The sequence below is a fragment of the Trachypithecus francoisi genome, unplaced genomic scaffold (assembly GCF_009764315.1).
Source record: "Trachypithecus francoisi isolate TF-2019V2 unplaced genomic scaffold, Tfra_2.0 Lachesis_group13, whole genome shotgun sequence".
In the NCBI taxonomy this organism is placed as follows: Eukaryota; Metazoa; Chordata; class Mammalia; order Primates; family Cercopithecidae; genus Trachypithecus; species Trachypithecus francoisi.
The window spans coordinates 10,311,880-10,332,820 of NW_022681458.1; the positions used below are offsets into that span (position 1 = coordinate 10,311,880).

The window sequence follows — 20,941 nt, forward strand, 5'->3', positions numbered from 1 at the left end:
CAGTCTTCATCTAGTAAGCATTTCGGATTTATGAACGATTCTGTGTTGGTGCTGGGGAGATGTTAAGATTTCTTTGTCGCTTGCAAGTTTTAACTTTCAGGATTTGTGGCATGAAGTTCTCTCGTTTACGGCGGCTGCTTCTCTTTCCACAGAACAGGGAAACGGGCAACTCCAGGTGCTGTTGTACTTGCTGCGAACGCCTAGTTGCCCCTGGCGGATGCTATGGCTAGATATTTCCTGGGGCCGGAGCTGTGAGGCCATCTTAGCCATGGCTGTCAGTCGGAGAAGACATATCTCTTTCTGTATATGGGACCCCTCCCAAGTGTTTGAGGTGTTTGGTTCTGTGTCTGCCAGAGAGAGCTCCCACTGGTGAGGGGCCCTTTCAAAGCCAGCTCTGTCTGGGATCCATTTCCACATCCGCCACCTCCAGAGCAACGGTCAGATGGCGTGCATTCATTCACGCCGTGCGGATGAATCCCCTCCCCGAGACGGCACCCACTTACAACAACCCACTTCTTATCTCCCCTCGAAAAGACAACTGTCTGCCGTTGTTAAGCTCACTCCATAACCCAGTGTTTTCTTCTCTGCTCAGGCCACCTCTGAGTCTCCACTGAAAGCAAGCCCTCACAATGTGAGAATCTACAGAGCAGGCCACGGAAGCTGGCAGGCCCCGTGCTCCAGTGGAGGCCGTGCAGTTGGGTATCTAGGTGCCACTTTACTTCTCTGCAACTTCAGTGTCCCCTGCATCACTGCTGTGTGCCAGTAGAAGTCCGAGTTGCTCTGGAGGCCGCGCTTCAGAGCATTCTAGCCTAGAGGGAAATGCAGGGTGGGCAGAAGTACATTGTTCCTGGAGACTCCCAGGTCCCCAGTGACCTAGGAGGATGGAAAGATCATAAAGGGGATGCAAGAGCATCAAAGACACAGTATCCACGTCACAATTTGAATGAAGTGTTCTCTGTGTGGGCCATAATCCCATTTGTGGGCACATGAACTGCCACATACCAAAACCATCTCGTGCACCTATTCTTTATGTTATTCCACCTTCATTTAGAAGTAAATAATGGCACTGTGACCTTGATTTTGTGATCTTCGTTTAGAAGGTTGAGAAGAGTTCTATTTTTCCGGGATGGACAACAGGTTGACTTACAAGAAGAAACGTTACAGGATGCTTTGAAAGGAGACTGTGCAATAGCAACATTCTGCCACGAGAGGGCAGTGTAGACTTTCTGGAGAATCTGAAGAGAGGCATCAGGTTGGGGTGAGTATGGGAATTTTAGGGGAGAGAACCCGTGGTCAAACGCAAATTTCAAGTAGAGTTTTACTTGCTAAAATCAGAATAAAAACCAACCTTTGTTCTGCCTTTCATTCTGTGTGCTCCTACTGATCAGAACTGACACCTGCAGAGGTCAGGAGCAGGTTCCAGGAGGATTCCTGATGTCAGGTTGTTCACTGGGAAGGTCTAGGGAGGGTGTCCAGGGCAACAGAGGGTGGAGGGAGAACCTCGAACGGTGTGTATGGAGAATAATTTCCCTCTGCACTCTAAGGAGTTGGTAGCTGAGTCTATGAAATAAACTATCAGGCCCTGCATGGTGGCTCACGCCTGTAATCCCAGCACTTTGGGAGACTGAGGTGGAAGGATGGCTTGAGCCTAGCTGTTTGAGACCGCTTGGGTAACATCATGAGACACTGTCTCTACAAAAAACAAGAAAATTGGCTAGGCTGGTTGTGCATGCCTGTAGTCCCAGCTATTTGGGAGGCTGATGTGGGAGGATTGTTTGAGACCAGGAGTTCCAGGCTGTAGTAAGCTATGATGGCACCACTGCATTCCAGCCTCAGCAACAAAGCAAGACCCTGTCTCTAAAAAAATTTTAAAAATAGGTTGGAGGCAGTGGCTTGTACCTACAATCCCAGCACTTTGGGTGGCTGAGGTGGGAGGATCGCTTGAGCCCAAGAATTTGAGACCAGCCTGCACAACATAGTAAGATCGCTTCTTTAACAAAAAAATAAATAAAATTATCTGGGCGTGATGGTGGCGTGCTGTAGTCCCAGGTACTCAGGAGGCTGAGGCAGGAGGATCACCTGAGCCTGGGGTGTTGAGGCTTCAGTGAGCTGTGATTGTGCCACTGCACTCCAGCCTGGGTGACAGAGCAAGACCCTGTCTCAAAAACAAAAACAAACAAACACTAGCCAGGCTCACACCTGTAATCCTAACACCTAATACTTTGGAAGGCTGAGGTTGGAAGATCACTTGAGGCTAGGAATTTGAGACCAGCCTGGGCAACAAAGTGAAACCCCATTTACACACACACACACACACACACACACAGCAGGCCAATTACATGAGCAAAGGCACACAAATTTATTATGTGCACTGGGGCATCACAGGAAAGAAAAGGGAACACTTTCAAACTAGTGAGACTGAGGAGCTTGAATACCCTCTTCATAGTGGAGACGGACAGGGAGATGCAGGCAGCTTAGAGAGGAATAAATGGTTTTGGGGAGAGATGAATGGGACCTCAGAAGCAGAGATAATGGTTTGTGACAAAGTTTGTCCAGCTCTGGGGTATTCTTGTCTCCTCTCCTGGGGTAGAAGTTAATCCTCCCTAGTCCCTATTTATTTATTTATTATTCTTCTTTAAATTCTGGGATACATGTGCAGAACATGCAGGTTTGTTACATAGGTATACACGTGCCATGGTGGTTTGCTGCAGCCATCAACCCATCATCGACATTAGGTATTTCTCCTAATGCTATTCCTCCCCCAGCCCCCAGCCCCCAACAGGCCTTGGTGTGTGATGTTCCCCTCCCTGTGTCCATATGTTCTCATTATACATCTCCCACTTACGAGTGAGAACATGTAGTGTTTGGTTTTCTGTTCCTGTGTTAGTTTGTTGAGAATGATGGTTTCCAGCTTCATTCATGTCCCTGCAAAGAACATGAATGCATCCTTTTTTATGACTGCATAGTATTCCATGGTGTATATGTGCCACATTTTCATTATCCAGTCTATCATTGATGAGCATTTGGATTGGTTTCAAGTCTTTGCTATTGTGAATAGTGCTGCAATAAACATACATGTGGCATGTGTCTTTTTTTTTTTTTTGAGACAAAGTTTCACTTTTGTTGCCTAGGCTGGAGTGCAGTGGCAGGATCTCAGCTCACTGCAACCTCTGCCTCCTGGGTTCAAGCAGTTCTGCCTCAGCCTCCCGAGTAGCTAGGATTACAGGCATCCACCACCATGCCCAGCTAATTTTTTATATTTTTAGTAGAGACGGGGTTTTACCATGTTGGCCAGGCTGGCCTTGAACTCCTGACCTCAGGTGATCCACCTGCCTCGACCTCCCAAAGGTGCATGTGTCTTTTTAGTAGAATGATTTATAATCTTTGGGTACATACCCAGTAATCGTATGACCCAGTAATGGCTGAGTCAAATAGTATTTCTGGTTCTGTATCCTTGAGGAATCGCCACACTGTCTTCCACAATGGCTAAACTAATTTGCAGTCCCGCCGACAGTGTAAAAGCGTTCTTATTTCTCCACATCCTCTCCAGCATCGTTGTTTTCTGACTTTTTAATGATTGCCATTTTAACTGGCGTGAGATAGTATCTCGTTGTGGTTTTGATTTGCATTTCTCTGATGACCAGTAATGATGAGCCTTTTTTCATATGTCTGTTGGCTGCATAAATGTCTCCTTTTGAGAAGTGTCTGTTCATATCCTTTGCCCACTTTTTGATGAGGTTGTTTTTTTCTTGTAAATTTGTTTACATTCTTTATAGATTCTGGATATTAGCCCTTTGTCAGATGAGTAGATTGCAAAATTTTTCTCCCATTCTGTAGGTTGCCTGTTCACTTTGATGGTAGTTTCTTTTGCTGTGCAGAAGCTCTTTAGTTTAATTAGATCCCATTCATCAATTTTGGCTTTTGTTGCCATTGCTTTTGGTGTTTTAGTCGTGAGGTCCTTGCCCATGCCTATGTCCTGAATGGTATTGCCTATGTTTTCTTCTAGGGTTTTTATGGTTTTGGGTCTTACATTTAAATCTTTAATCCGTGTTGAGTTAATTTTTTTTTAAAGTGTAAGGGAGGGGTCCAATTTCAATTTTCTGCATATGGCTAGCCAGTTTTCCCAACACCATTTATTAAATAGAGAATCCTTTCCCCATTGCTTGCTTTTGTCAGGTTTGTCAAAGATCAGATGGTTGTAGGTTTGTGGTGTTATTTCTGAGGCCCCTGTTCTGTTGTATTGGTCTATATATCTGTTTTGGTACCAGTACTTTGCTGTTTTGGTTACTATAGCCTTGTAGTATTGTTTGAAGTCTGGTAGCGTGATGCCTCCAGCTTCGTTCTTTTTGCTTAGGATTGTCTTGGCTATATGGGCTCTTTTATGGTTCCACATGAGATTTAAAGTAGCTTTTTCTAATTCTGTGAAGAAAGTCAATGGTAGTTGGATGGGGATAGCATTGAATCTATAAATTACTTTGGGCAGTATGGCCATTTTTATGATATTGATTCTTCCTATCCATGAGCATGGAAGTTCTTCCATTTGTTTGTGTCTTCTCTTATTTTGTTGAGCAGTGGTTTGCAGTTCTCCTTGAAGAGGTACTTCACATCCCTTGTAAGTTAGATTCCTAGGTATTTTATTCTTTTTGTAGCAATTGTGAATGGGAATTCACTCGTGATTTGGCTCGCTGTTTGTCTATTATTGGTGTACAGGAATGTTTGTGATTTTTGCACATTGGTTTTGTATCCTGAAACTTTGCTGAAGTTGCTTATCAGCTTAAGGAGATTTTGGGCTGAGACAATGGGATTTTCTAAATATACAGTCATGTCATCTGCAAACAGAGAAAATTTGACTTCCCCTCTTCTTATTAGAATATACTTTCTTTCTTTTTTTTTGAGATGGCGTTTCACTCTTGTTGCCCAGGCTGGAGTGCAATGGCATGATCTCGGCTCACTGCAACCTCCACCTCCTGGGTTCAAGTGATTCTCCTGCCTCAGCCTCCTGAGTAGCTGGGATTACAGGCATGCACCACCATGCCTGGCTAATTTTGTATTTTTTCCAGTAGAGATGGGGTTTCTTCATGTTGGTCAGGCTGGTCTCAAACTCCCGACCTCAGGTGATCTGCCTGCCTCGGCCTCCCAAAGTGCTGGGATTACAGGTGTGAGCCACCGCGCCTAGCTGAGTACCCGCTATTTGTTTCTCTTGCCTGATTGCCATGGCCAGAACTTCCAATACTATGTTGAATAGGAGTGGTGAGAGAGGGCATCCTTGTCTTAGGTTGGTTTTCAAAGGGAATGCTTCCAGCTTTTGCCCATTCAGTATGATATGGACTGTGGGTTTGTCATAAATAACTCTTATTGTTTTGAAATATGTCTCATCAATACCTATTTTATTGACAATTCTTAGCATGAAGCAGTGTTAAATTTTATCGAAGGCCTTTTCTGAATCTATTGAGATAGTCATGTGGTTTTTGTCATCGGTTCTGTTTATGTGATGGATTATGTTTATTGATTTGTGTGTATTGAACCAGCCTTGCATGCCAGAGATGAAGCCAGCTTGAGTGTGGTGGATAAGCTTTTTGATGTGCTGCTGGATTCAGTTTGCCAATATTTTATTGAGGATTTTTGCATCAATGTTCACCAGGGATATTGGCCTGACATTTCCTTTTGTGTGTGTGTGTCTCTGCCAGGTTTTGGTGTCAGGTGATGCTGCCCTCATAAAATGAGTTGGGGAGGAGTCCCTCTTTTTCTATTGTTTGGAATAGTTTCAGAAAGAATGGTACCAGCTCCTCTTTGTACTTCTGGTAGAATTTGGCTGTGAATCCATCTGGTCCTGGGTTTTTTTGGTTGGTAGGCTATTAATTACTGCCTCAGTTTCAGAACTTGTTACTGGTCTATTCAGGGATTCGACTTCTTCCTGGTTTAGTCCTGGGAAAGTGGATGTGTCTAGGAATTTATCCATTTCTTCTCAATTTTCTATTTCATTTGTGTAGAGGTGTTTATAGTATTCTCTGATGGTAGTTTGTATTTCTGTGGGATCAGTGGTTATATCCCCTTTATCGTTTTTTATTGTTTCTATTTGATTTTTCTCTGTTTTCTTCTTTATTATCTGGCTTGTGGTCTATCTGTTTGTTGATTTTTCAAAATATCAGCTCCTGGATTCATTGATTTTTTGAAGGATTCTTCGTGTTTCTATCTCCTTCAGTTCTGCTGTGATCTTAGTTATATCTCATCTTCTGCTAGTTTTTGAATTTGTTTGCTCTTTCTTCTTTAGTTCTTTTAACTGTGATGTTAGGGTGTCAATTTTAGATCTTTCCTGCTTTCTCCTGTGGGCATTTAATGCTATACATTTCCCTCTAAATACTGCTTTAGCTGTGTCCCAGAGATTCTGGTGCCTTCTGTCTTTGTTCTCATTGGTTTGAAATAACATTTATTTCTGCCTTAATATCGTTATTTACCCAGTAGTCATTCAGGAGCAGGTTGTTCAGTTTCCATGCCATTGTGCGGTTTTCAGTGAGTTTCTTAATCCTGAGTTCTAATTTGATTCCACTGTCATCTGAGAGACTGTTTGTTATTATTTCCATTTTTTTTGCAGTTGCTAAGGAGTGTTTTACTTCCAATTATGTGGTCAATTTTAGAATAAGTGTGATGTGGTGCTGAGAAGAATGTATATTGTGTTGATTTACAGGTGGAGAGTTCTGTAGATGTCTATTAGTTCTGCTTGGTCCAGAGCTGTGTTCAAGTCCTGAATATCCTTGTTAATTTTCTGTCTTGTTGATCTGTCTAATATTGACAGTGGGGTGTTAAAATCTCCCACTATCATTGTGTGGGAGTCTAAGTCTCTTTGTAGGTCTGTGAGAACTTGCTTTATGGTTCTGGGTGCTCCTGTTTTGGGTGCATATATATTTAGGATAGCTAGCTCTTTTTGTTGCATTGATCCCTTTACCATTGTGCAATGCCCTTCTTTGTCTTTTTTGATCTTTGTTGGTTTAAAGTTTGTTTTATCAGAGACTAGGATTGCAACCCCTGCTTTTTTTTTTTTTGCTTTCCATTTGCTTAGTAAATATTCCTTCATCCCTTTATTTAGAGCCTATGTGTGTCTCTGCTTATGAGATGGGTCTCCTAAATACAGCACACCAATGGGTCTTGACTCTCTATCCAATTTGCCCATCTGTATCTTTTAATTGGGGCATTTAGTCCATCTACATTTAAGGTTAATATTGTTATGTGTGAATTTGATTCTTTCATTATGATGCTAGTTGGTTATTTTGCCCATTAGTTGATGTAGTTTCTTCATAGTATCGATGGTCTTTACAATTTGGTATGTTTTTGCAGTGGCTGGTACCGATTTTTTCTTTCCATATTTAGTGCTTCCTTCAGGAGCTCTTGTAAGGCAGGCCTGGTGGTGACAGAATCTCTCAGCATTTGCTTGTCTGTAAAGGATTTTATTTCTCCTTCACTTATGAAGCTTAGTTTGGCTGGATATGAGATTCTGGGTTGAGAATTCTTTTCTTTAAGAATGTTGAATAATGCCCCCCCCTCTATTCTGGCTTGTAGGGTTTCTGCAGAGAGATCTGCTGTTAGTCTGATGGGCTTCTCTTTGTGGGTAACCTGACCTTTCTTTCTGACTGCCCTTAACATTTTTTCCTTTATTTCAACCTTGGTGAATCTGACAGTTATGTGTCTTGGGATCGCTCTTCTCGAGGAGTATCTTTGTGGTATTCTCTGTATTTCCTGAATTTGAATGTTGGCCTGCCTTGCTAGGTGATGGAAGTTCTCCTAGATAATATCCTGAAGAGTGTTTTCCAACTTGGTTCCATTTTCCCTGTCACTTTCAGGTACACTAATCAAACGTAGATTTGGTCTTTTCACATAGTCCCATATTTCTTTTCATTCTTTTTTCTCTAATCTTGTCTTCACGCTTTATTTCATTAATTTGATCTTCAATCTCTGATATCCTCTCTTCCACTTGATCGATTTGGTTATTGATACTTGTGTATGCTCCTCGTGCTGTGTTTTTCAGCTCCGTCAGGTCTTTTTTGTTCTTCTCTAAACTGGTTATTCTAGTTAGCAATTCCTCTAACCTTTTTTCAAGGTTTTTAGCTTCCTTGAATTGGGTTAGAACACGCTCCTTTAGCTCGGAGGAGTTTGTTATTACCCACCTTCTGAAGCCTACTTCTGTCAATCTGTCATACTCCTTCTTTGTCCAGTTTTGTGCCTTTGCTGGTGAGAAGTTGTGATCCTTTGGAGGAGAAGAGGCATTCTGGTTTTTGGAATTTTCAGCCTTTTTGCTCTGGTTTTTCCTCATCTTTGTGGATTTATCTAGCTTTGGTCTTTGATGTTGGTGACCTTTCCATGGGGTTTCTGTGTGGTTGTCCTTTGTGTTGATGTTGATGCTATTGCTTTCTGTTTGTTAGTTTTCTTCTAACAGTCAGGTCCCTCTTCTGCAGGTCTGCTGGAATTTGCTGGAGGTCCACTCCAGACTCTGATTGCCTGGGTATCACCAGCAGAGACTGCAGAACAGCAAAGATTACTGCCTGTTCCTTCCTCTGGAAGCTTCGTCCCAGAGAGGCACCTGCCAATTGCCAGCCAGAGCTCTCCTGTATGAGGTGTCTGTCGACCCCTGCTGAGGGGTATCTCCCAGTCAGGAGGCACAGGGGTCAGGGACTCACTAGAGGAGACTGTCTGTCCCTTAGCAGAGCTTGAGTGCCGTTCTGGGAGATCTGCTGGTTTCTTCGGAGCCAGCAGGCAGGAATATTTAAATCTGCTGAAGCTGCACCCACAGCCGCCCCTTCCCCCAGGTGCTTTGTCCCAGGGAGGTCGGAGTTTTATCTATAAGCCTCTGACTGGGGCTGCTGCCTTTCTTTCAGAGATGCCCTGCCCAGAGAGGAGGAATCTAGAGAGGCAGTCTGGCCACAATGGTTTTGCTGAGCTGTGGTGGGCTCCACCTGTTCTGAACTTCCCAGTGGCTTTGTTTATGCTGTGAGGGAAAATCCACCTACTCAAGCCTTGGTCATGGTGGACACCCCTCCTCCTACCAAGCTTGAGTGTCCCAGGTCAACTTCAGACTGCTGTGCTGCCAGCAAGAATTTCAAGCCAGTCAGTCTTAGCTTGCTGGGCTCTGTGGGGGTGGGATCTGCTGAGCTAGACCACTTGGCTCCCTGGCTTCAGCCCCCTTTCTGGAGGAATGAATGGTTCTGTCTCCTGCTGCTCCAGGTGCCACTGGGTTATGGAAAGAAAACTCCTGCGGCTAGCTTGGTGTCTGCCCAAATGGCTGCCCAGTTTTGTGCTTGAAACCCAGGGCCCTTGTAGTGTAGGCACCTGAGGGAATCTCCTGGTCTGCGGGTTGCAAAGACCATGGGAAAAGTGTAGTATCTGGGCTGGAGCGCACTGTTTCTCATGGCACAGTTCCTCATGGCTTCCCTTGGCTAGGGGAGGGAGTTTCCTGACCTCTTGGGCTTCCCGGTTGAGGCGACGCCCCACCCTGTTTTGGCTCACCCTCTGTGGGCTGCACCCACTGTCTAACTAGTCTCAGTGAGGTGAGCCAGGTACCTCAGTTGGAAATGCAGAAATTACCTGCCTTCTGCGTTGATCTTGCTGGGAGCTGCAGACTGGAACTGTTCCTATTTGGCCATTTTGCCAGCCACCCCCACCTAGTCCCATTTTTAATTTTTTGAGGAAACTTCACACTGTTTTACAGAATGGCAGCACCAATTTACGTTCCCACCCACAACATATACCTATTTTCTCTACATCTTTGCCAACACCTTTTACCTTTCACCTTTTGATGCTAGCTGTCTAACAGGTGTGAGATGGTATGTCACTGTGGTTTTGATTTTCATTTCCCCAAAACTCCCTGGGATTGGGGATTGTCTTTAGGCAGATAGGGGGAGTTCAGGGAAAACATCCCTCTGCTTTTGGTCTTTCTCAAGTGTCTTCACCTCGAAGTGATCAGCACACCAAAGTGGCATATTTTGGGGTGGCATTTCCTCAGTTCTTTCAAGGGGCTCAGGGCAGTGGCTTTTCCCCAACTGGGTTAAAAGCACGCTAATGCTTCAGTTCTGTGTAGGGCTTTAGTGCAGCATCCTAGCTGGACATCAGCCCCACCAGGTATGGGTGGGGTTCTGGGAAAGGGCCCAGGCTCTCAGGAGGCTGTACTTGTGACAGCAGCTGAATTCCTGTAAGTGCACTGGTGCAGGAGGAGTGAGCCCTGCTTCCTGTGTTGCTGGGGGTTGGGGGTGGGGGGAACAGAGGGGAAGCCCGGCCCTTGAACTTGACTTTTTGTCATGCAGGCACTGCAGCTGGGGGTTGGAGGCTTCCTGGAGGGTGCCTGAAACGGACTCTGGCAGTGCAGCTCCTTCTTCGGGGCAAGAACCCTGAGCTGGGGCAGTGATTTCCCTCCCCTTGATTTCCTCACTTTTGTTTTGCTTTCTCTTTTTTTTTTTTTTTTTTGAGATGGAGTTTTGCTCTTGTCACTCAGTCTGGAGTGCAGTGGCATGATCTTGGCTCACTGCAACCTCTGCCTCCTGGGTTCATGCAATTTTCCTGCTTCAGCTGCCCGAGTAGCTGGGATTACAGGTGTGCACAGGTGTGGTGACACCTGGCTAATTTTTGTATTTTTAGAAGAGATGGGGTTTCACCATGTTGGTCAGGCTGGTCTCGAACTCCTGACCTCAAGTGATCCACCAGCCTTGGCCTCCCAAAGTGCTGGGATTATAGGCCTGAGCCACTGCACCTGGCCTCATTTTCTCTTAAGCCATTAAATTGGACAGGTGTGGTGGCTCGCACCTGTAATCCCAGCACTTTGGGAGGCCGAGTCAGGAGGCTCACTTGAGGTCAGGAGTTTGAGACGGCCACCATGGTGAAACCCCCATCTCTCCTAAAATACAAAAATTAGCTGGACATGGTGGCGAGGCCTGTAATCCCAGCTACTGGGAAGGCTGAGGCAGGAGAATCGTTTTAACACGGGAGGTGGAGGTTGCAGTGAGCCAAGATCACATCACGGCACTCCAGCCTGGGAGACAGAGTGAGACTCGGTCTCAAAACAGAAAACAAAAAACCCCCAAACTCCCCAAACTATTAAGTTTTGCAGCCAAACCTCATTCACGCTGGGTGTGGCTGAATCCAGGGAGGAGGGGAAAGCTCCATTACTCGGGTTTCAGGCCCACACCTGTGTGGCTGTTTTGCAGCCACCTGAAACCAGCAGAAAAAGCAGCTCAACTGTGGCTCTGAGAAACTTCTGATATTGGTCATTTTCATTCTCTACAAAATCTCACTCTCAACTAAGCTGAGTCCCCCTGCCCCTGCCAATTTATTTTTCTGTTCCCAGTTATGCTCGGCGCTATCGTCTGTCCCCACGCTCCAGAGAGCAGCAGGTGATAGGTTAGTTGGACGACTTAACACGAAGCTCCACATTCAGATAACGTGAGTCCCCTCCCATTATCATTATTATTTATTGTAGCAAAGTATACATAGTAGTTATTTCATCGTTAATATATCAATTATTTATCATTACCAATTTCTCATTTAGTCTGCCTGCCTTGGCCTCCCAAAGTGAGCCACCGTGCCTCGACTGTATTTTTAATTTTTTGAGGAACCTTCACACTGTTTTTCAGAATGGCTGCACCCATTTACATTCCCACCAACAACATTTAAGTGTTTTCTTTACATCCTTGCCAACACTTGTTATCTTTTGGCCTTTTGGTGGTAGCCATCTGACAGGTGTGAGATGATGTCTCATTGTGGTTTTGATTAGCATTTCCCTGGTGATTAGTGATGTTGAGCACCTTTTCATATACACTTTAACCATTTGTATATCTTTTTTGGAAAAATGTCTATTCAGGTCCTTTGCCCTTTTTTCAATTGGGTTATATATTTTTTTGCTATTGAGTTGCATGAATTCCATATATATTTTAGATATTTAATCCTTATCATACACCATAAATATCCCTACTATGTACTCACAAAAATTAAAATAAGTATATTTTAAAAAGATATTAAAACTAAAGAAAAAAACACTGATCAGATACACGGTTTGCAAATATTTTCTCCATTCCATAGGTTGCTTTTTCATTTTGTTTTTTCCTTGACTGCTCAGAAGTGTTTTAGTTTGCGGTAATTCCCCTTGTCTATTTCTGCTTTTGCTGCCTGTGCTTTTGGTGTCATACTAGAAAGAATCTTTGCCAAGACCAGTGCCATGGAGCTTTTCTCCTCTCTTCTTCTAGAAGTTTACAGTTTTAGGTCTTACATTTAACTCTTTAATCTATTTTGAGTTAATTTCTGCATATTGTGTAAGGTAAAGATCCAATTTCATTCTTTTGCATTTGGATATTTCATGTTTCCAACATGATTGATTGAAGATACCATCATTTTCTCCTTGTGTATTCTTGGTGCCTTTGCTGAAGGCTAGTTGACCATGTATATATGGGTGTATTTCTGAATTTTCCATTGGGTTCAATCAGTCTATGTGCCTGTTTTATTTATTTATTTATTTATTTAAGACGGAATCTTACTCTGTTGTCCAGGGTGGAGTGCAATGGTGTAATCTTGGCTCACTGCAATGTCTGCCTCTCGGGTTCAAGTGATTCTCATGCCTCAGCCTTCCAAGTAGCTAGGATTACAGGTTCCCACCACCATGCTCGGCTAATTTTTGTACTTTTAGTAGAGATGGGGTTTCATGATGTTGGCCAGGCTGGTCTCAAACTTCTGACCTCAGGTGATCCACCTGCCTCAGCCTTCCAAAGTGCTGGGATTATAGGCATGAGCCACCATGCCTGGCCTATGTGTCTGTTTTTAATACAAGTATTATACTGTTTTAATTACTGTATCTTTGTAATATACTTTGAGATCAGGATGTATGATGCCTCCATCTTCATTGTTCTTTCTCAAGATTGCCTAAGCTATTTGGGGTCTTTTTTGGCTCCACACAAATTTCAGGATTTTAAAAAAATTTCTGTGAAATACATCATTGAATTTTCATAGGGATTGCCTGAATCTGCAGATCACTTTGTATAGTATGAGCATTTTAATGGTATTAATTATTCTATTTGTGTCTTCTACAATTTCTTTCATCCGTATTTTATAGTTCTTATTGTACAGATCTTTTACCTCCTTGGTTAAACTTATTCTTAAGTTTATTCTTTTTGATGCCCGTTTAAATGAGAATGTTTTCTTAATTTCATTTTCAAGCAGTTTGTTGTTAGTATATATTATAGAAATGCAACTAATTTTGTATTTTTCAAATTTTATTTTAGGCTCGGGGGGAGGTATAGATGTGCACATTTGTTACAAAGGTCTATTGTGTGATGCTGAGGTTTGCAGTACGATTGTACCTGTCATCTAGGCAGTGAGCTTAGTATCCCATAGGTGGTTTTTTTAACTCTGGCCTTCCTCCCTCCCCTCGCTTTAGTCCCCAGTGTCTACTGTTCCCATCTTTATGTCCATGTATATCCAATGTTTAGCTCCTACTTATAAGTGAGAACAAGTAGCATTTGGTTTTCTGTTTCTGCATTAGTTTACTTAGGATAATGACCTCCAGCTGCAGCATGTGGAGAATCATTTTTTTATTGCTGTGTAGTATTCCATGGTGTATGCATGCTGCAGTTTCTTTATCCACTCCACCACTGATGGGCACCTGGGTTGATTCCGTGGCTTTGTTATTGTAAACAGTGCTGCAGTGAACACATGGGTGCATGTGTCTTTTTGGTAGAATGATTTATTTTCCTCTGGGTATGTACCCAGTAATGGGATTTCTGGGTTGAATGTTAATTCTGTTTTTAGCTTTTTGAGAAGTCTTCAAACCACTTTCCCGAGTGGCTGAAGTAATTAACATTCCCAAGAACAGTGTGTAAGCCTTCTCTTTTCTCTGTAGCCCTGGCCGACATCTCATATTTTTCTTTTTTGTGTAATAGCCGTTCTGACTGGTGTGAGATAGTATCTCATTATGGTTTTAATTTGCATTTCTCTGATGATTAGTGATGATGAACATTTTTTCATATGTTTGTTGGCTACTTGTATGTCTTTTTTTGAGAAGTGTCTGTTCATGTCCTTTACCCACTCTTTAATAGGATTATAATTATTTTAAAAAAAATTTATTTATTTGAGACAATGTCTTGCTCTTCACCCAGGCTGCTGTGCAGTGGCACAATCTCAGCTCACTGCAGCCTTGACTTCCTGGGCTCCAGCCATCCTCCTGCTTCAGCTTCCTGAGTAGCTGGGACCACAGGTGTGTAATGTTATTTTTGTCATTTCTGACTGTGCTTATTTGTATCTTCTGTTTTTCTTTGTTAATTTAGCTAGCAGTCTATGTATCTTGTGTATCCTTTCAAAGAACCAATTTTTTGTTTCATCGATCCTTTGTATGCATTTTTGGATCTCAGTTTTGTTTGATTTTCCCCTGATTTTGGTTATTTCTTTTCTTCCTCCAGCTTTGGGGTTTCATTCTTGTTTTTCTAGTTCCTCTAGGTGCAATGTGAAACTGTTAATGTGAGCTCTTTTTAAATTCTTAATGTAGGTGTTTAGCATAATAAACTTTCTTCTTAATGCTGCTTTTGCTGTATTCCAAAGATTTTGGTATGTTGTGTCTCTGTTTTGATTAATTTCAAATACCTTTTTGGTTTCTGCCTTAGTTTTGTTGTTTACTCAAAAGTCATTCAAAAGCAAGTTGTTTAATTGCCATGTAATTGTGTGGTTTTGAGATACCTTCTTGGTATTGATGTATATTTTTATTCCACTGTGATCTGAGAGTCTGCTTGGTATGATTTTAATTTTTTTGAATTTATTGAGACTGACTTTATGGCCAAACGTGGTTAATCTTTTTTTTTTGTTTTTTTTTTTTTGTTTGTTTGAGACGAAGTCTCACTCTGTTGTCCAAGCTGGAGTGCAGTGGCACGATTTCGGCTCACTGCAACCTCCACCTCCCGGGTTCAAGTGATTCTCCTGCCTCAACCTCCTGAGTAGCTGTGACTACAGGCATGTGCGGCCATGCCCGGCTAATTTTTGTATTTTTAGTAGAGACGGGGTTTTACTATGTTGGCCAGGCTGGTCTTGAACTCCTGACCTTGTGATTCACCTGCCTTGGCCTCCCAAAGTGCTGGTATTACAGGCATGAGCCACTGCACCCGGCCATGGTTAATCTTAGAGTGTGTTCCCTGTGCAGATTAGAAGAATGTATACTCTGTGGTTGCTGGGTAGTGTATTCTGTAGAAGTCTGTTAGGTCCAATTGGTAAAGTGTCAAATTTAAGTCTAGAATTTCTTTGTTAGTTTTCTGTCTTGACAATCTGTATAAAGTTGTCAGTGGGGTGTTTAAGTACCTCACTGTTATTGTGTGACTGTCTACATCTTTTTGTAGGCTAGAAGTACTTGTTTTATGAATCTTGGTGCTCCAATGTTGTGTGCATGTATATTTAGGATAATTAAGTCTTGTTGTTGAATTGAACTCTTTATCATTATGTAATGCCCTTCTTTGTTCTTTTTTACTGTTGTTGGTTTAAAGTCTGTTTTGTCTGATATGTGATAGCAACCCTTGCTTTTCTGTTTTCTGTTTGCATGATAGATCTTTCTCCATCCCTTTACTTTTAACCCATGACTGTTGTTGCATGTAATATGGGTCTCGTGGAAACAGCAGACAGTTGGGTCTTTTTTTTTTAATCCAAATTGCCACTCTGTGACTTCTTTCTTTCCTTCCCCCCCCCCTTTTTTTGAGACAGAGTTTTGCTCTTGTCTCTGCCCAGGCTGGAGTGCAGTGGCATGATCTTGGCTCACTGCAACCTCCACCTCCTGGGTTCAAGTGATTTTCCTGCTTCAGCCTCCTGAGTAGCTGGGATTACAGGCACACGCCACCATGCCTGGCTAATTTTTGTATTTTTAGTAGAGACAAAGTTTTGCCATGTTAACCAGGCTGGTCTCGAACTCCTAACCTCAGGAGATCTGCCTGTCTTGGCCTCCCAAAGTACCGGGATTACAGGTGTGAGCCACCATGCCTGGCCCACTCTGTGACTTTTAAGGAGGGACATTTAGACTGTTTACATCCAAGGTTAATATTGATATGTGAGATTTTGTTCCTGTCATGATGTTGTTAGCTGGTTGCTTTATAGTCTTGATTGTGTAGTTGCTTTACAAGGCCTGTGGGCTAAGTATGCAAGGGTGTTTTTGTAGTAGGAGGTATTGTTCTTTCATTTCCGTGTTCAAAACTCCCTTAGGGATCTTTTGTAAGCTTAGTCTACTGGTAATGAATTCCCTTTGCATTTGCTTGTCTCCAAAGGATTTTATTTCTCCTTTGCTTATGAAGTTTAGTTTGATGGGATATACAATTCTTGGTTGGAATTTCTTTTCTTTAAGAATGCTGAAAATAGGTCCCCACTCTTCTGGCTTGGAAGGTTTCTGGTGAGAAGCCTGCTGTTAGACTGATGGGGTTCTCTTTGTACATGATCTGACCCTTTCCTCTAGCTGCCTTTAAGGTGTTCATTTTTGCATTGACCTTGGAAAGTCTGATGACTGTGTGTCTTGGGTGTGGTTGTCTTGTACAATATCTTACAGGTGTTCTCTGAATTTCTTGAATTTGCATATTGACTCCTCTAGTGAGATTGGAGAACTTCCCATGAACAGCATCCTCAGATATGTTTTCCAAGTTGCTTCCTCTCTCTTCTCTCTGAGGAATGCCCGTGAGTTACAGGTTTGGTCTCTTTATATAATCCCAAATTTCTCAGAAGTTTTGTTCATTCAAAAACATTTTTTTTTCTTTATTGTGTCTGACTGTGTTGATTCAAAGGGTCAGTCTTCAAACTCTGAAATTCCTTCCTCAGCTTGGTCTAGTCTATTGTTAAGGCTTCCAGTTGTATTTTGAAATTTCTGTAGTAAATTTTTCAATTCTACAAGTTCAGTTTGGTTCTTTCTTAAAATGCCTGTTATTTTTCAATTCTTGGATCGTTTTACTGGCTTACGTGGATTGGGTTTCAACTTTCTCTTGAATCCTATTAAACTTCTTTGCCATCCAGATTCTGAACTCTGTATCTGTTATATCAGACATTTCAATCCATTGCTGGGGAGCTAGTGCAAACCTCTCTTGAATCTTGTTAAACTTCTTTGCCATCCAGATTCTGAACTCTATATCTGGTATTTCAGACATTTCAGTCCATTGCTGGGGAGCTAGTGCAAACCTCTGGAGGCAAGGAAATACTCTGACTTTATGCATCGCCAGAGTTCTTGTGCTGATTCTTTCTCATTGGAGAAGGCTGGTGTTTCTTTATCTTTTGAAGTTGCTGTCATCTGGATAGGGCTTTTTGTTTATATGTTCTGTTTTTCCCATGAGGGTTTGACTGTGGTGTCTGTTGTGTGCAGTTGATTGACTTTGTTTCTGGGTGCCTCCACGGGGCCAAAGCTCTGTACTTGTTTCTTAGTTGTGGCTAATTTCCTGTATTGTGTTTCACAGGCAATGTGTGTTGAAGGAGTTTATTTTTGTGTGGTGGTATAATTCAGGCTGTGATCCAGTCAGTAGTGTTTAAGAGTAAGGACCAGCAGACAGGTCTTACTCAGCTATGTGCTTTTTTTTTTTTGTATTTCAGTGTGTTTGCTGCAGTGCTCTGGGGAAGGGGAGTTGGGGGGATGAGAAATGTTTCTCTCACCAAGTTTATTCCTGGGCCTTGGCCAAGTTTATTTCTGGGCCTTGGCTCCAAGGCCCAGGAGGGCTGTACTTCCCTCTTAGGGGCGGTCCGAGCTAAAGCTAAAGGTTAGGTCACCGGGAGACCTGGAAACTTCCTGGGGACCTGTTGGTTCTCTGTGCTTGGCAGAATCAGGGTGGGTTGTAGGGTATGTCTGTAGGTGGTCTGTTGGTGCAGTGGGTCAGGGCGGAGGATTCCCTGGGCAGGGTGGTGGTGCTGTGGGTAGGCAGCTGGTTGGCACCTGTGGCCTGGGGTTTTTTACCCAGCAGACTGTTGTGGACCATGCAGTTCATTCTCCCCCAACTGGATCACCCACCGCTGTCTGCCCCTGGGGTAGGCCTGACCAGCTAGTTTTACCCTTAGCCTTTTGTGCCCAGATCACTGGGCTATTAGGTGTTCTGGGCCATGGGGCTCCATTGGGCAGAGGCTGCAGCTGACCTTCACTCTACCTGGATGGGTCTAGTGAGGGATACATGCCAAGCTCCTGCACCAGCGCGTGAACCCGAGCTTTCCTCTTCTCAGTGTCTGAGAGTGGGGGCTCCTCTACTGCTTGAGCTCAGGCTACAGATCCCAGCTCAATACCCCTGAGCAGTGTACTCAAACCCCGGGCAATTGGGACTAGGACCGTGGCTTTGTTCTCTAGTCCCTCTAGGTTGAGCACTGGATTTTATGAACAAAATTAATTTAGAAATACATACTAGGTATGATGTCAAATAAGGTAAGTCAATGTAAAAATGTACATATTACAAAAGACTCATTTTAATTGTTTGCTCCATTTTTGACAAGTAGAAAAAGCATTTTTTAAATGGGAGTTCCCACCATGTATTTTTGTTTTTGTTTTTGTTTTTGTTTTGAGACAGGGTCTTCTCTGTCACCCAGTCTGGAGTGCTGTAGAGTGAACATGGCTCACTGCAGCCTTGACCTTCTGGGCTCAAGTGATCCTCCCATCTCAGCCTCTTAAATAGCTGGGACCGAAGGTGCACGCCACAACACCCAGCTAATTTTTCAAATGTTTGTAGATATGGGGTCTTGCTATGCTGCCCAGGCTAGTCTCAAACTTCTGGGCTCAAGCTGTCCTCCCACCTTAGCCTCCCAAAGTGTTGGGATTATAGGCCTGAGCCACTGCCCCTGGCCTTTACCATCTAGTTTTAAGAGCTGTAGAATGTCTTAAACACTAGAAGTCTATTTGTTACATATGAAAACCATTCAAACGGGTTCTATTCTGGGTTAAGGGAGGTTGAGTGGGACTCAGGGCAAGGAGGGAGGAGGAGAGATCCACATACCCATTCAGGGACCCATCTTCAAACATTGCCCCAGGCAAGAAATAGAAGCAGAAGAAATGTGTGTGATTTTTGACAGCAAGTTTCCTTAGTAAGAAAGTGTTCATTCAAAAAAGAGGATTCTGGGTAAGCATATTTGATGAAAAAAATAAAGAGGAGGATTGTTATGATTTTTTTTCTTTGCTGCACAGTGTTTTATTTTCTGAAACCCCCACAGTGGGGGGTTGTGACTTTATATAGCTGAAGCAAGTTATTTTTTTTGTTGTTTTTTTTAGATGGAGTCTCGCTCTGTAGCCCAGGCTGGAATGCAGTGGTGCCATCTCTGTTCACTGCAACCTCTGCCTCCCGGGTCCTGGTTCAAGCAATTCTCCTGCTTCAGCGTCCTGAGTAGCTGGGATTACAGGCATGTGCCACGATGCCCAGCTAATTTTTGTATTTTTAGTAAAGACGGGGTTTCACCATGTTGGCCAGGCTGGTCTTGAACTCCTGACCTCATGCTCCACCTGCCTCGGCCTCCCAAAGTGCTGGGATTACAGACAAGAGCCACCGTGTCCAGCTTAGCTACAGCAAGTTCTTAGGAGAAGTGTTGTTTCCTGTTAACTTCGCAGCTGACTTTGTATCTATTAATCCAGTCTCATGAATAGCAGGGCAGATTTTTACTTTATATTTTCTCGTTTTACTTTTTATTTGTCATTGAACACATGGTGGTTTATCAAAGGGTTTTGCAAAAACTCTGTAACTTTACAACAATCATGAAATGTAAGCAGAATGAATTACTGATTGCCCTGTTTTATACATGACAAAAGCAAAGCCCACAGATGCCTAAGGTGACTTTTCCCTCCTCTTTTTACAATGCCAAATAGGGAATTAAAGGAAGAGCTGGAATTGCCAGCTTTGATTGCTAGAATTCATTTTTATAGCTGTCATTTTCCTTAGAAAGGTAGAGATACACAGAGAGAAATGACCATCACATGATCTTGTTTCTGTTTTCCTCTCATTGCTTTATAATTACCTGGCTATTGGGGAGAAATCTCTGAAAATGCATGTTAGGAAAAGAAGTATGTCCAAATCAGAATTCTTGGTATACAAATGAACTTAAAAAAATTTCTATGAAACATTAAATATGATTGTGAAATCATTCACAAGTAAAACAAAAAATTCTAAACAGTCTAGATTCATCTTTTTTGTTAGTTAGGGTACGCTATGTTATATTAAATAGACCCTGAACTTTTGTAATTGCTAAAATAAATAGGAATTAATTCTTGCTTTGTGGACAATCTACAGTGTTCTAGGTCATGAGAGGAGTTGTGGGGGCATTGGGAGAGAGGTTAGGGGTCTGTGACCCCCATAGTCATTTAGACACCTAGGATGCTGGAGGCTTTGCCATTTTTAACATTTTAACACTTATCTTCCAAGATGATCCAGGGAGAGAAAAAGAATAAGAGTCAGAAGAGGTGCGTAGAGACAAGTAGGAAGGGTAAGTAGCAGAATGGCAGTGAGGTGTAGGAACATGACAAGCAGGATGACAAAGCAGAACTGCCCGTGGTAGGTAAAGTTTTCTCTGTCTCTTGCAATAGTGCTGCTGCCACATTAACCTCTGCTGGTGAGATGCGTCTGAGAGTCACACCAGAGTGGTGTCGGGTGGGCCTGGTCCTACTCCTGAGTTCCTGGAGCTTCCCAGGTGTCCCTCGTCTTGTTACGTGATTTCCTTCTGTGTTGGCTCCTTGGGCACCACTAAAACCTCCGAGGGGTTTTAGTTCTCTGTTTAGAGTTTAGTAGGGGTTACTCTGCAAGTGACTGATAGAGTAATAGGAAACCTCTAGCTCAGCACCAAGAAGTGGTCCACGCAAGGAAGATGCCAAATGGCCACAAACAGGGCTTGAAATTAGAATTACTGTTTCCTGATTAAATTTACTCTGATTGCAATTCATTTTACCTGGGTATCTCAGTTTTTTTTCCCCTGCTGCTATAAAAGAATACCTGAGACTAGGTAATTTGTAAAGAAA

General features: G+C 42.9%; 1 long non-coding RNA gene across 1 annotated transcript; it reads left to right on the top strand.

Annotated features, from left to right (window-relative positions):
* The first annotated feature begins 1,031 nt into the window (after positions 1 to 1,031).
* LOC117095296 lies at positions 1,032 to 11,648 on the top strand. Its single transcript, XR_004441903.1, has 3 exons — positions 1,032 to 1,258; positions 11,327 to 11,421; positions 11,528 to 11,648. It is a non-coding gene; the product is annotated as an uncharacterized LOC117095296 (long non-coding RNA).
* Positions 11,649 to 20,941: the final 9,293 nt, after the last annotated feature.